Source organism: Emydura macquarii, unplaced genomic scaffold, assembly GCF_026122565.2.
Source record: "Emydura macquarii macquarii isolate MOO-44397 ecotype Brisbane River unplaced genomic scaffold, CSIRO-AGI_Emac_v2 contig_2636, whole genome shotgun sequence".
NCBI classification, from domain to species: domain Eukaryota; kingdom Metazoa; phylum Chordata; order Testudines; family Chelidae; genus Emydura; species Emydura macquarii.
In genome coordinates this window covers 8,632,268-8,649,081 of record NW_027132773.1, presented here as the reverse complement: position 1 = coordinate 8,649,081, position 16,814 = coordinate 8,632,268, and positions in this window count along the sequence as shown.

Genomic DNA, 16,814 nt, shown 5'->3' with positions numbered 1-16,814 from the left:
ACTCTGCACTTGTCCTTGTTGAACCTCATCAGATTTCTTTTGGCACAACCCTCTAATTTGTCTAGGTCATGCTGTATGCTATCCCTGCACTCCAGCATATCTACCACTCCCCTCACCTTAGTGTTAACCACAAACTTGCTGAGGGTGCAATCCACCCCATCCTCCAGATCATTAATGAAGATGTTGAACAAAACTGGCCCCAGCACCGACCCCTGGGGTACTCTGTTTGTTATTGGCTGCCAACTAACTATCGAGTTGTTGATCACTACTTGTTGAGCCTGATGATCTAGCCAGCTTTTTATCCATTTTATAGTCCATTCATCCAACCCATGCTTCTTTGACTTGCTGATAAGAATACTGCGGGAGACCGTATCAAAAGCTTTGCTAAAGTCAAGGTATATCACATCCACTGCTTTCCCCACATCCACAGAGTCAGTCATCTCATCATAGAAGGCAATCAGGTTGGTCAGGCATGACTTGCCCTTGCTTAAGCCATGCTGACTGTTACTGATCACCTTCCTCTCTTTCAAGTCCCTCAAAATGGATTCCTTGAGGACCTGCTCCATGATTTTCCCAGGGATTGAGGTGAGGCTCACTGGTCTGTAGTTCCCTGGATCCTCCTTCTTCCCTTTTTTGAAGATGGGCATTATATTTGCCTTTTAACTCTGTAATAGTCGTCTATCTCCGATTTTTGAAGATGTAGGTGCTTAGAAGATTAGGGTCCTGATGAAGCTGTACCTAAAAGCTTAGGTTGGTGTAACTGCAAAGATTGTAAAATGTTCCTGTAGTTCTTTTTATGACCTTGCTGATTTTATTTAAAACCCATATACATTATTACAGCAATTTGTGGGGTGCACAAGAATTTTTAGATATCTTTGGTTAAAATGCAGGCTAATGGGACTTAGGGCATAATGGCCTTCTTTTAATTCACTGGCTTCTTCCAAAGCATGCAGCTTTCTGTGCATCTTATTACTAATAAAGAGTTTACCCAGTTCAGAGGGAAACTCCCATTGAACTTAACAGAAAATGATAAATCATGTTGTCTCAGGATATACAAATCCTGCACCAGCATGGAAGGGGTCAAGGTCCAATCCATGATGTATATATTTTAGAAACATCCTATAGGACTTAATAGAAAAGTATACACTTGCTATACTTCTACAGGATGATCTAAAACTTAGTGGGAGATAGGTTTTATAGTAACTTCTATAGAACCCTATTGGTTCCATCCATATGTATTTCTATAGCACTTTTTCATAAGGGAAAAATTCAAAAGATTCAGAGAATGTGTTTTGATAAGCACCCAAAAATTAATCTACATATCTAATCTAGACTATCTGACTCTCCTGCCCACAAAATTGGGCAGGATATCTTGTAAGAATAAACTCTCTCAAGAGACCTTTGTATACTTCGCCCTTTATCCGTTTAACTGTCTTTTTAGATTGTAAGCTCTTCAGGGCAGGTACAGTGTCTTCCTATATGATGATACCACACTTAGCACATTTTGGATGCCATCAAGAAGCCCCTTTGAAGGGCGGAGATCTGTGTGGGTGCAGGGGTTCACCTGCATGGAGCTCCTTGCTGAATCAAGCCTTTATATTTTTCAGTCAAAATGGTATTCCGTATAAGAGGATAGTATATAAACAATTTGACTAGAAAGAGAATACATTATACTTAGTGCATTTCAAAAGCCAATATTTCTTTAAGTATTTCAGTTATGAGAATTCCTGTTAAACAATGTTGCTCTAAAAACCCTGGGTCTTATTTAAAGATAAGTAAGAAAGACACATACAAATTATCTAAGGATTTCATTTAAGCAACAGTGATTAAATATTCTCCCGTTAGGGATGCTCCCAGGGCTGCTTTATAGTTACTTTACAGCACATTTTAAATCTGATCTGAACAGTTCCCATGTTTATGGTGTATTCCTTTATCTTAAAAGCAAATCCTAAAGGGACACCCTTAATCTCTGTTGTCAGAAGCCAGGAGGGGAAGACAGGAGTGGACCACTCCAAATGCTCTGTTCTGTACATTTTCCTGAAGCTGGCCACCATCGGAGACAAGACACTGGGCTAGGTGGGCCATTGGTTTGATCCAGTATGGCTGTTCTTATGATCTTAATATGCACGGGCAGCTCCTCTTAGCACTAACGTGTAAACTACATGTGAGTATCAAGTAGAGAACAATGCTTTGTGTTTTTAAAATATTCGATGTGTTGCTTCTGTTAGTTTTAGGGTGGTCTTTCTATGCAGATGGGATTAGATGCCGTCGCAGCACTGCCCCTTACTGTTTCATGTATCACATGCTGAGTCCTATGAGAGGACTCCGGGTTTCTAAATGAAACTGGCTCTTTATTAAGAAAACAATTTACAGAGATTCTGCAACTGCGGCTAGAATTCCAGCCATGTAATCACAGACTGGCCCCCTGGTCCTTCCTCCAAACTCTTCCCTCCTGCAACCTGTGCTCTTCCCTCCAAATTTCATGCAGGTTGCTACACCTTCCTTTTAACAACTGCTGTTGTTATGTTTTCTGACCTACTGGTGCTACGGGTTACTACTACATAGCCCATCATAGGGACATAGGGACCACCAGCCAATTACAACCTATTAGGCTTCATAGTCCTTCAAGAATGCTGGTCTTTGAACCAGTCTCCCTCGTCTTGACTGAGTTTTTGCTGTGCGTGGAAGACTTGTTTCCACCCTGTTGCTGCTTCATTCTGCAGTGGCTGGCATCCTGTTGGTTCTCTGTCTTGATAATATACTTCATTTCTTCTGACTTTCCTGCATCAGTCCAGGTGTGCTGGCTTGTCTGCTTCTACCGCACAGTAGTCTTTGGGAGATGTATTGCATGGTCCAACACTGCCATGCCAAGCATCCCTTCCTGTCTGTTCTGCCTTTCCCATGATTCTCTTGGCTCTCTGTACTGAAAACTCTGCCTACCTGTTGTTTTGTGGGCACCCAAAAGAAGACATCTTGTGCTCAAAATTGGCACTGAGTCATTTAATTTCTGCTGCCATGTACTGTGGCTTATTGTCTGAGCATAGTATGTTGGGGTAGATCAGACCTTGCAAAAAGCACCTTCATTTCTGGATCATCGTTCTTGCCTGAGTTTCTGCCAGACAGTCCACCACCCAGAAACTGGACTAGTAATCTACTGTAACCATACACTTCCTGTCATTAAAAGCGAACAGGTTTGTTCTGACCTTTTCCCGGGGTTAGGGTTGAGTTTGAGATTTAATGAGGATGTAGAGTCTCCTTCTGTTGTTCACTGTATGCTTTACGCTCCTCAAACTATTCCATGTACATTCTCAATTGGGCATTTATACTTGGCCAGTAGATACATCCCTGGCTTACCTTAGGCAGGCCTCTCCTCCCAGGTGTGAAACACATGTCAACTTTTAAATCTGCTGAGACTGATGCTCAGCCATCTTTAAACCAAATCCCATCTTGCACACACACAAATCATTCCTCCCTGGTAGCATGGGGTAACCTGCTGTGGCACTTGCTCCTTGCAATGTGGCCAGTCCTAGAGTATGAACTTCTGTACTGCCAGTAGCACCCCATCATGCTGGGTGCTGCAGAGGGCAATCCTTGGGTCTGGAATTAACTTTAGGAAAGCAGAAGACTGGGAGGGCCTTGGACTGGGCAGATGAACATCATCCCTAGCCCCACAGATCTTCACAGGAGAAAGTTTTTCAGAAAGGCCCCAGGAGTCCTGGCAGCTGCTATAGCCATGGCATGTCCCTGGTAGTGCATGTTCAATACAGCCAGGTTGCCAAGGATTAAGGAGGGTGCAGTGGGGCAGAAGCATGCCAGACACAGCACCTGCAGAGGCATGAGACTTCAGAGCAAAGGGCCCTGCTCTCCTGTTTATCCCTTGGGAGGCAGAGTTTGCCAGAGTAGTAGTAGTAGTCTGATCCACATGGGAGGTTAAACTCCATCCTCCATTATGCCTTATAATGGAACAACATGGGGAAACTCCACAAGGAAGAACTTTACAGAGATTTCTTCTCCAAAGTTCACTCTCTGTGGGTTCTTCTGCAGGAGGGAATGATCTGGCTCCAAGAACATTTTACTCAATCTTAAATCTCTTTTACAAATTCAGGTGACCTTTGAATTACAGGAAAAACCCATGTAATTAAGGTTGAGACTGTTTGTTTGAAGTGTGCAAAATATAGTGAGCCAAATACACCACTCTTTCAATGGAGCTACACCAGTTTACACCTGCTGAAGGTTTGGTCCACTATTTTATGAGAGGAGAAATTGTGGTTATCACACAGAGACTTGTGAGGAAAATCATGATTTTAAATAGAGATATGGGAACAATACCTCCCTGTATGATTTGTTTTATACATTGTTGTACTTTGAATGCAGTGAATAATAAATTTAAATGTTACCTTTGAAGAATGATTCTTTATGCCAGATGTCCCAATTACAGTTTATTCCAAATTGCTTTGAATTCGAGTGTTGGTTTATCATTCCAGTTGTTAACTTGATGCGTCAAGGATATTGGGTGCATCAAAAGAAGAATTTGCTCACCTTAATTTGGAGTTTGGATTAGTATACATGCAAACACTCCTTTCTCAAACCTTTTCACTGTTGCCAGGAGGAATAAAAAGGCAAGACACTTGATATGGAGTCATAATGCTTAACCCTACATCTTGCACTAACATGATTTATCTACTTTGATTTCTTAAAAAAATAAAGGGGCCTTCCCCAGGATATAGGCACACTCGACAATTTAAAAAAAAATACATAATTCTTATTAATTGCAGATCCAATAATTTCACTTACCCCCTCTAGGGAAAAATGACCAAGCTAAAAATAAACACAAATCAATATTGCCATCACAATTGTCCTTGCCCCTAAAGATTAGACAGATAGATGAGCTTTTCAGTGAGTTCAGATGTTAATAGACTAAGTCAAAGAGGGATGAGAGAGAGGGAGAGAGTCAGTCAGACATTTTGACTGAATGTTTTTCTGTAAGAAAACAAGGTTACTTAGTAGTAACTGCTGTTCTTCGAAATGTGTCATCCATTCCACTATAGGTGTGTGCACGCCTCCATGCATGGCTACCAGAACTTTTTTCCCCTTAGCAGATCGCATAGGGCCGGCTCCAGCACCCCTTGGAGCCCTGCGCACATGCCACGGTATATGAGGTGCTGCCAGACCTATGTCCCCTCAGTCCCTTCTTTTTGCCAACTCCAGCAGTGGGGACCGGGGGTGGGTTGTGGAATGGACATGAGCAACACATCTCGAAGAACAGCAGTTACTGGTAAGTAATCTTGTTTTCTTCTTCAAGTGCTTGCTCATGACCATTCCACTATAAGTGACTAACAAGCAACATCTTGGAGGTAGGTCGGAGTTACCCATGAGCTGCCCTCAGCACCGCTCTGCCTAATCCCATGTCCTCTCTCACCTGCTGAATTATGGTATAGTGGGACGTGAAGGTATGCACCAACTACCAGGTGGCAGTTCTGCAGATGTCTTGCACGGACACTCTCTCCATGAAGGCTGTAGATGAAGCTTGAGCTTTGGTTGAGTGCGCTGTGACAGTTCCCAGAATCTGATGTATGATGCATGATGTTATCCATGAGGAGATGCGCTGGGTGGAAACAGGTGAGCCTTTCATCCGGTCAGCTACTGTGACGAAGAGATGCATCGACCTCCGGAATGGCTTTCTGTGCTCAATGTAGAAGGCCAGAGTCCATCTCATGTCCAGGAGTGCCACCTTGTCTCCTCCTCTGAATGGTGAGGTTTGGGAAAAACACAGGGAGAAAAATATCCTGAATACAATGAAATTGGGAAACCACCTTGGGCAGAAAGGCCGGGTGCGGCCTCAACTGAACCTTATTTTTATAAAACACCATATAATAGGGGCTCCAAGGTCAGTGCCCTAATCTCGGAGACCCTCCTTGCAGAGGTAATGGCCACCAGGAAGGCCACCTTTCAGGAAAGCAGGAGCAGAGGGCATGAAGCCATGGGTTCAAAGGGGGCCCCATGAATCATGAAAGGACCAGACTGAGATCCCAGGAAGGCACTGGCTCATGGACCTGCAGATAGATCCTCTCCACCCCCTTAAGGAACCTGACCGACATCGGGTGAGAGAACAGCGATCTTGCCTCTTAGCAGCTGATGGAAGGCCGAAATAGCTGCTAGGTGAACCTTCAATGAGGCTAGCGCCAGACCCTGGAGCTTTAGCTGGAGCAGATTCTCCAGGATCGCTTCTATAGATAAGAGGCTGGGTGGTATACCCCGGGACTCTGCCCAACAGGTAAACTGTCTCCATTTAGCCCAATGCATGACCTGCATAAAAGGCTTCCTGCTGCCAAGCAGGACTTATTGGACCTGCACCGAGCAGGCTTGCTCGCCTTCCATCATCCACAGAGCCTCCACGCTGTGTGGTGCAGGGAGTCCAGGTCCGGGTGCAACAGGCGACCGTGGTCCTTGAACAGGAGGTCGTGCTGTCTTGGGAGCTCCAGAGGGGGGTGACGGAGAGGTCCAGCAGCATGCTGAACCAGTGCTGTCTCAGACAGGCTGGAGGATCAGGATAACTTCCGCTCTGTTCCTCTTGATCTTTAGCAGGACCCTGAGCAGGAGGGGAATGGGTGGGAACGCAGACATGAGGCTCCCCGACCAGTCCATGAGGAAAGCATCAGAAATCGACCCAGTCTCTCGACCATGGAGAGAGCAGAACTGTGGGCATTTCTTGTTCCAAGTCGACGCAAACACCTCCACTTGGGGAGAGCCCCACGTCTGGAAGATCATAGATGCCACCTCTGGGTGTAGAGACCAGTCGTGGTGGGGTGGAAACGACCTGTTGAGGCGGTCCGCCTCGTCGTTATTTACTCCCGGGGGGTGAAAGGCTATCATGCGGAAATTGTGCCTCATGGCAAAGTCCCACAGGTGGATAGCTTCTCTGCAGAGGACTGAGAAGCGGGCTCCCCCCTGCCTGTTGATGTAGTACATGGCTACAGTATTGTCTGTCAGCACCTGTACCACCCTGCCTGTAAGGAAGCAGAGGGACACTCTGCACGCTAGGCGAATGACCCGCGGCTCCTTCACAATAATGTGCAGGCGCCTCTCCTCTCTCGACCAGATCCCCTGAATGCCAAGGTTGGCACTGATATGGGCCCCCCACCCTATATCCGAGGAATCCGAAATTAGAGTAATTGACGGGACTAGTTTCTCGAATGGTATGCCCCTCAGCACTGCCCGGGGGGTCTTCCATCAGTCTAGGGAGGCTTGGATGGGCGCAGGAACTGTGACCACCCAATCCAAAAGGTGTCTGCTCGGTGCATATACCAAGGCCAGCCATGCCTGAAGCGGTCTGAGTTTCAGACGAGTGAGTCTCACCACATGTGACCTAACAGCTGCCATGTGACCTAACAGCTGCAGGCAATGCCTGGCTGTTGTCGTAGGGCATCAGTGCAGCTGGGAGATAATGGAGACCATCGCCTCAAAGCGTGGCTGAGGCAGGAAAGCTCTGGCCTGGGAAGCATCCAGGGTAGCCCCAATGAACTCTATGTGTTGCACTGGGTTTAACGTGGACTTCTGTTCGTTTATCAACAGACCAGCCTGCAGCATGTGGCACAAGTGAGGTTCTCACTGCTCTGCAGTTGAGACCTGGACCTGCCCCTGATTAGCCAATCATCCAGGTTTGGGAAAATTTGTACACCTTTTCGTCTCAGGTGGGCAGCCACTACTGCCATGCACGTGGTAAACACCCTCGGGGCCAAAGATAGGCCAAAGGGTAAGGCTGTGAACTGATAGTGGGAGCCATCCACCATGAAGCGAAGGAAGCGCCTGTGACTGGGGAGGATAGATATATGGAAATATGTGTTCTTGAGATCGAGGACGGCATACCAGTCTCCTGGATCCAGGGAAGGGATTATGGAAGCTAGGGAGACCATGCGAAACTTGAGTCTCTTGATATATTTGTTGAAACGATGCAGGTCTAATATGGGCCTCAGACACCCTTTCGTCTTGGGAATGAGGAAGTACCTCAAATAGAACCCTTTCTCCACCATGGCCTGAGGGACCTTTTCCACCGCTCCCAGGCTGAGGAGGGTCTCCACCTCCTGTATGAGGAGTTGCTTGTGAGAGGGTTCCCTGAAGAGGGACGGGGGGGAGCAGGATTGTTTGGGGGAAAGGAGGCAAACTGGAAGGCATAGCCCACCGAAACTACCACAAGGGTCCAGTGGTCCCAAGTAATTTTGGCCCACTCGGAGTGGAAGGGCGCTGGGTGGTTCAAAAAGGGATGGGACGGATCCAGGAGAATGGTTGGGGCGCCACCCTCGGGCACACCATCAAAAGTACCTCCTTTGGTTGCCCGACCGCATGGAGGGCCCTTGTTGGCGTACTGAGGAGGAACTCAGGGGCGGATTACATCTCCTAGACCCCCTATTTCTGTCCCATTGTCTATAGGACTGGAATGGCTGAGGCTGAAACCTTTGCTGCTTCTGCACCTAGAAGAGCAAGGCGTGCAAAGGCCCAGGGAGTGAAGTGTGGCCCTCGAGTCCTTCAAACCATGCAACTTCGCACCAGTCTGGTCCGAAAACAAGGCTGACCCGTCAAAGGGAAGGTCCCGGATGGACTGTTGAACCTCTTGGGACAGCCCGGAGGAGAGGAGTCACGAGCACCTTTGCATGCAGATGGCGGAGGCTATAGCCCTGCCCGCCGAGTCAGATGCATCTGAAGACACCTGGAGCGCTGCTCTAGCTACCGTGCTACCTTCCTCCACAATTGTATTAAAGTTCAGGTCCTGGTCCTGGAGCAGGGCCTCAGCAAAGCGCCTCAGGGAGTCCCAAAGGTTAAAATTATACCTGCCCAGGAGAGCCTGCTGGTTGGCAATTCTACACTGTAGGCTTGCCGTCGAATACATTTTTCTCCCAAACAAGTCCAGTTTCTTGTTGTCCTTGTTTTTGGGAGTAGACCCCAGCTGCCCCTGCCTATCCCTCTGGTTGGAAGCATCCACCACCAGGGTCCCAGGGGAGGGGTGGGTAAACAGATACTTAAACCCCCTGGCCGGGATGTAATATTTCTTCTTGGCCGCCTTAGATGTCGGGGCCATTGAAAAAGGGGTTTGCCACAGGGCCTTCACTATTTTGAGGATCCCTTCATGGATGGGGAGGGCTACCCAAGCTGGGGCAGCCGCCACCAGCACATTGAAGAGACTGTCTGTAGCCTCATTTAGTTCCTCCATCTCCAGCCCCCAGGTGGAGGCAACCCTCTTGAGCAGCTCCTGGTGTGCCCTGAAGTCATCCAGTGGCGCTGCGTGGTCTTGGGAGACTGCATCATCTGGCGAGGAGGAGGAGGATTGCACGGGTGCAGCTTGAGGTGGCGCCCCTTCCTATAGATGTGCGGTACCTGCAGAAGTCCCCTCCTGTGGGTCCAAATCATCATTCAAGGGGGGTGATGGGCCTTCCCCAGTACCGGAGGCATTGACTGTGCCCCCGAGGACTTAACAGATTGGGGTCCCGGCTCCACCTGGAAACCATTGGGGTGGCCATTGCCCTTGAGGCCATCCGGGGGCTATCTGCATCGGGGGCTCTGGCACCTTTTGTTGACGGCGACTTGCCTAATGACTACCCCACCAGAAGGACCCCAAAACAGCATTGGAGTCTGAGACCCTTGCCCTGTGGTACTGAGCCGGGGGGGGGGGGGGGGAACGGTGTCCCAAGTCAGGGGCGCTCCATCTGTCCAGAGAATGCCCTCTCAATGACAGTGACCTCGATGCCGACGACGGATGCCTTCGGTGCCACAAATGGTGCCAGTGTGCAGGGTCATGCTCCGAGGAGCTAGACGTACTGGAGCATTGTCTCGGTACTGACAACTTTCAGCACCATTTGCCCCACGGCTCCATGTTGTTTTTTGGTGACTGGGTTTGGTGCCGCCTCGGTGCAGGGGAACTCCTCAGTACAGAGTCTGTCTCCAACAACCGGGCTGTGTACCGCTTCAGTGCAGGCAAACTCTTTGGTGCCGGGTCTTCCTCCGACGACCGGGTTCTGCGCCACCTGGGTGCACTACCTTAAATCTCTAACTACACTATTAACAACTACTTAACTAAACTATCTAACAATATAGTAACAGAAAAACAAGTCCAAACAAGGGGAATAGCACTTGCAAGGCATACAAGGATAGTTCCAGCAACTGTCACGGGCGGAAAGAAGAAACTGAGGGGGCATAGGGCTGGCAGGATCTCATATACCACGGCATGGGTGCAGGGCTCCAGGAGAAGCCGGAGCTGGCCCTGCGGGATCTGCTAAGGAGAAAAAAACCTGTTCCATTGCTCAACTTTTTGTTGCAGAAAGTTTGGAATTTTCCCTCAAACAGAAATTCTGAACTCTAGCCAGCCCTAATAAGAGATCTAGCTACATCAACATAGCACAGGAAGAGAGGCCTTTGATTTTACTTCTTGAGTAGTTTTGGTCTCTGTTTAATCGTAAAGTATTTCAACAATTTGTAGAAACATATGGTTACAACTCTAAGCAGAGTATAATATATGTAGAGTATCATTTTGAAAATCAAAGTAACATGGAGGAATAGCCCTTGATGCCACTTCCTCATGTTTAGCTTTTACACATGTAATCTTGATTCATCATTACAGTGACTTATAATGGTTAAAATTACAACAATTACTACTAATCTGCTTTATAGCTTTAATAAAAAATTCACTTTTGGGGCAGAGAATTCCCATGGCTGGCAATTTTTGCTTAAAATGTGAGTGGAGAAAAAAGCCAGATGAACTGTTGACAACATTAAAAAAAAAACAACAACAACTTTGTCCTGTACAAAAAAGGTTAGGATAATTAACGTACTTTTGGTACTGATTACAGCGAAAATGGCTAAGTGTTAAAATCTTGCTTGCAAATGGTACTTTGCTAGACTGGGGGCTTATGCTATAACAAATATACCTGTGCATCTTAGAATCTGTCAGGGATAAAGTTTGTTTATATTTTTGCCTCTTTCTAGCTCTCCTTTCTTTTAATTAGATTTTTTCCCTCTTATACACACACACGCACACTCAAATGAAACTAGCAAGCAACTAAAAACACTTATCAGGTTAAGGGAATGCTCCTGTATCCCTAGTACAACCAAAATAATCTTTGAAATCAATGGGAGTTGGGGATGTCATGGAATACAGGGCCTAATTGCAGAAATTATCTACAGTTCCACATCATTAAGATTAAGATGTTATAATAAAAAGACCGAATTCAGATGGGTGTAGATCCTCCAATAGTTACATTTGCATAAGTGAAAAGATAATCAGGCCACATAATATCAGCATATGCAAAAATTAAGGTTTCTACATTCATGTTAACTCTGATTTTTTAGCATTTGATTATTTAAATTGGTCATGCAATGAGTGGTCTAGGGTAAAACATTTTTAATCAATATTTGAGACTATGAATTTGCATAGGCATACTATTTATTTATTGTTCAGGGATATATTAAAAATACATTTAAAACAGTAGGCAGTAAACAATTAGGACTTTCCCCAATTTGCGGCATGTAAAAGGGTTACTTTCTATATGTGCCATCCTCCTTGGAACTAGACATGGAAGTAATTAAAGAATATGAAGTCTTCAACACACTAGACACTTTTACACAATTGTTAATTTGTATTGTGTCTGATATAAGACATAATGCGATTTTTGGTTAAGTGTTCTTCCTCTAAATAACAAGACACTGGTTAACATTTTTCATAGATTTAACTGATGTGTCTCTGGATTATCATCCGCCAGTATAAATCTACAGGATGTTTGATAATTTTTATATTGTACACACAGATTTTTAAAATCACTTTCAAACACATTGGGAAGAAATCTTTTTTTATTTTTTGTTCAGCTCCACAGAATTCTGCCATTAAGTGTTCACATCTCAGCCACTTTTTCTTTACCTTCAGCCACTTTTTCGTGTCCATCTGAGTGGGTTAACAAAATAAAGACAGATGGCAATGAATTCATCCTAGCATTTCTTTATTGGAAGGGAGCCATTTACAGGCTTCTCTTTGGCACTCACTCTCACTAGAACTCTCCTAACTTTATTTCCCTACAGCTCAATCATGTCATCTAAGGAGCCAGCAAGATTATTTATCAGTGTTTCAGTTGTTAAGAATGCACATCAGATGCAGTGCACTTCATAGGCAGATTTTGAATGGTGATTTGAATATAAATATATTTTGTATTACTGTTTAACTATATAGTTAATACTACTGGGTTCTTCTAATCATCAAGGAAAACCTTTTGCTTTTGTGCCTCTCACTGGGAAAAATGAAGTTATAACCAACCCTCTGAAGAAGAGTGTGAGGATACATCAAGAACAGATGAGATCGTATGCTCCTCTGAGGACTAGCGTCAGTAACTCTTCTGTGACATGAATACTCTTTATGATTGCCATACTAACAATATGCATATAATAGGACGTATATGATTTGGGATGTGTGTTGTTTGGTAATCAATCAACTGTAATTGCGCATGGGGTCATTGTGATTGAAAGATCTTTATCAGATGTCATTTATGGGTATGATCCTTCTTCATTTTATTGTGTTAGTGATTTCCGTAATTGAATATGTCAAACAGCATTTCCAGCAGTATGTTGAATACCATTCCAGAGCTGACAGGTATGCACAGTAAAATTGTTGCTGCTCTTTCATCAGTAGAAGTGATAGAGAACTGTGGAATTGAGTTGATCAGTGACCTACCTGAGTGACCTACCTGAGGGAGGTTTACTCTGTCTCCTGGGTTTCTAGATTGCTTTTCTATTTATCTTCCATACTTCTATTGACTGTCTACTTGCTTCAGCTGATAACTGGCAGCTGCCTCAAATTCTAAGGGAGGCAGGATACACTTTTTCACATTTAAGTCTACTACTGTCGTTACAAGCAGCATGCTGCATTCTGGGCCTCCAAGAGCTGTAAAATGTGCTTGTACAGAGTCTGGAGTAAACATTTCCTCTTCCTTATATAGAATGCTGACCTCAGCAAAATCACACCCACAGCATACTTTTCATGTGGATTTGATGACATAAGATGAAATCTATCTTGTTTGACAGTAATTTTTGAGTAATTTTCCCTTCTGTGTGGTTTTACTTATTTTATTCTAAACAGGACAATATTTACCTACCAAGTCACTATTCAGAATCATTCACATGTCAGACACTACTTCATGGTACCAAATACCATGGCATAAAATGCTGCTTTCTTTTTTACTTTGTAGTGAGGTGGAGTGATATACATGGAGAACACGTGACTCCTGCCTTTTTGGGAGATGGGGGGCAGGGAGACACAACTACTGGCACTTGGACTGTGGGCCTGTCCTTTGCTCCTCCCTGGAGGCCCCATCCATGCTTCACCCCCACTCCAACCCAGGCTCCGCTCCTGCTTGGCCCTGTCCCCGAAGGCCCCACCCCACCCCACTCGGCCCCAGCCCTTGTTCCCACTCGGCTCCCTGCCCACTGCTCGTGCCTCTTTGCTCCCTCCCACCCTCTTCTTGTGCCTCTCAGGGTGAGTGCCAAGAGGCATGAGCAGCGGGTGGAGGACAAGGGGTGAAGAGGCGCGAGTGGAGGAGCCTCAGGGAGGGGGCCGAGTGGGAGCAAAGCCTGAGGCACAGTGGAAGTGGCGTGTGGGCGGAGTGGAGAGGTGGAGTGGGAGTTTCCCACAGCAACTGTCTAAGCCTATTATACCCACCACCTCTGATGCTATACCTGGCTCCGGCAAGATTATTTACCTTCACCCAGTGAAACTGTTTTATTTAGTCTAAATAATGTCCATTTGGTGTTTCAAGCAGAAAGATTCCTCTTCCTGGAGCTCCAAATAGGCACTGACAAGGGGAAGCTGCTGATAAAACAACAAAGAGAAGAGGAGTGGCTTAGATGACAACACAATAAACATTTAGGTGTAGTGGCAATGTCCTGAAAAATTGCTACATGTTCAGGAATGGAGACTGCATTCCGGGTATAAGCTTCTGTACAATGTAGGCAAGAATCACAAACCACCATAAATGCAGCCACTCCAGGGTTAAAGTGCAGGACCAGGCTCTCTGAATACAGACATGTAGCACATAGCATTACAAACAGTTTAGGAGAGGAAGAATGTTGTATTCAAATGAAACTGCAGGAGGAATGAGATTTAACCAGGCCTTTGGGACTAATTCTTATAATACTTGTGTAACCTTTCTGCCAGGTGCAGTCAGCACCAACAAGGGCAGGGTTCAATATCTAGGGATTCCTCTTAATAATACAAAACAGAACTGCCTCGAGCCCCCACTCAGTATACTGGGAAAACTTAACACTACCCTAAGGCACCTCTAAGAGGCAATACTTCCCCACTCGCAAACATGGAGTCTGTGAGTAACAAAAGACAGCTTTTATTAAAAGGGAAACGGAATCCAGCATTCATTCAAGAAAACACCACACCCACAATCAAAAGCATGAAACCAAAAGCCAATTTGATCCCACAGTGCCTTGGGCAGTGTGTCCCTTGCCTCAGTTTCCTACCTTATGGTGGGAAAGTCCAACAAATGAATGTCCCTTTAACCCATCATTCCCCTCTCCCTCTGCTGCACTCCACTCAGTTGGCTGTCCTTGGTTACATTGCAGAGGGGAACGTCATACTTGGCGCACCCTATTCCCCTGGGTCTCTGGCCAGTGTCTTAACTGTGGTGGTTGGTTCCACTACCAAAACATGGTGACTTACTTTCCAACAGAAAAACTGGATTGACGTCTGGTTCCCCTGGGCTTCTTCCTACCACAGTCTGGGTGTAGGGCTCTGTAGTCCAAAGGACCTCCATCTCCTTGGGGGGTACTCAGCAGCCTGCAGTCCCCACAGCTCCTCAGGGCATTCATCTGGTGACAATCCCAGCTGCTCTTCAGTTTACCTCTCTGCCTTCTCTGACCGCAGAGCCCAACTCCACTCAGGGCCTATTCTGGGATCCTCTCAATCCCAGCTCCCTGGAAAAGAGATGTCTGCTTCAGCCCCAACTGAGCTCCAGGGCAATCCTTTTATACTTCCTGTCCCACCCCGAGATTTCCAATGAGGGGGTCAGAGCGCATTGAGCTCCACTCACCAGGGGGAGTGTAGTGGTCTCTCACTCTCCAGTTCAGAGGGAGGCTATAGCGATCCTACTCCCAAGTGAGATTCAGTGTAGGGTGACCCCCTCAAGACTAAATACAGTTCTGCTGCCTTTTACTCATACAATAAGGATGACAACATTTCATTATCCCTGCACTCAGTAAAAGTGATTTATAACCCAACACCACCCAAAAATAATTATTCTGGGAAAGCAGTGCCATCATGCTCTGCACCTAGGCAGAGTAGGCATGCTTATACAAACACGGTCTGTTCTTGAAATATTTTCCCCCAACTCATCACTAGATGCCAGAGGAGAGCTCATTTTGCTTACACTTGCAAAAAAAAATATTCACAAGACCTTTCATGCCAATAAGTGGTGAGGACCTTACATTTTTGTCTCCTGTGAAAACTGGCATTTCCAAATATTTTCCATCATAACACTCAGTGTCAGATTCCTGCAGTGATCCCCTTAACTCAGATGGAAGGTGCTTAACAGTGGAATGAATAACACAATGTAATAGTTGCTTCTGTGGAATGGCAGTCAGAAGTTACACTGTATTCTTCCTGAAAATCATAAATAGAGTATTTTTTCAAGGGTACTAACACAAACAAAAAGTCCCATACAACAACGCTCTAATGCAGTTTCTCAACCAATGTGTTGCAGCTCCCAGAGGGGTGTTTACAATTGCAATTAACAATCCAAAGCAAAAAAAACCCAAAACCTCTTTTCTCCTCTCCACAGGCTGACCCCTCCCTGCTCACCCTTACCAAATATTCTCTGCCAGTCACTCGAAACACATATAAATTATACAGGCTTGTAATTGACACTTTGCACCAAATCTAAAACTGTTAGAAGCATTCTTTTTAGCGAGTAAAACACAAACTGGCGGAAATAAAACAGAGAGAAAACGAATTATTTATAATTAATGATTTTGCTTGTTCTTCATTCCATTATCCAGTTCAATTCTATTTCATCTACATGCACAGCATGGCAGTCTAAAATCAGTGCTTCACTGAAAAAGATTATGTCTGATGTTTTACAGGAACTGTATATGGATCTACACTGCCTATGACTTCACTAGGGGAATACAGTGTGCTTGGGTAGTTTTTCTATGGAAAACAGCTGCCACTGCCTATTATGCCACCTGTGCAGAATGGCTTGGAACAGGGCAGCTCCTTTATGAAAGATATTGTGCCAGCTTCTCCCGTTATGTACACAATTGCAATTCTATTGACATCAATGGGGTGGCAAACTTGTAACTGAGATAATTGGCTTCTGGCTTTACACGTAAGTTTCTTCCCCCACACTCCCACCAATCATTGCTTATTTTTTCCTGTTCATTGTGTTCTTTTGGGCTGGCATTTCTTCCTAATTTGTTGATCTGTTTTTAGAATGTATTCCCAACCACCCTTTTAAACACAAACACACATAGCTACCTGAGCAGCACCAGGCGTATTGGCTATTGTCACAAATAGACTCTGAGGAGCTCAGCCTGTTCCGGAAAGGAAAGCAAGTAACACATGCCTAAAAGTGACTGGTTTATTACTCTTTATATAATTTAGAGGTGACCACTTTTCCCACTGTTGTTTATCCAGAGCTAGGTGTTTGACTCCATCATAAGTCACGTCCATCACAGCAGCATCCTTTTCTATCATCTTCCAATAAGTCTTTCTTTTGTTGTGCAAAATTAAGCACTCGGGACTTTTTCAAGGGGAAAAGGCAGTATGCCGCATTTATTGA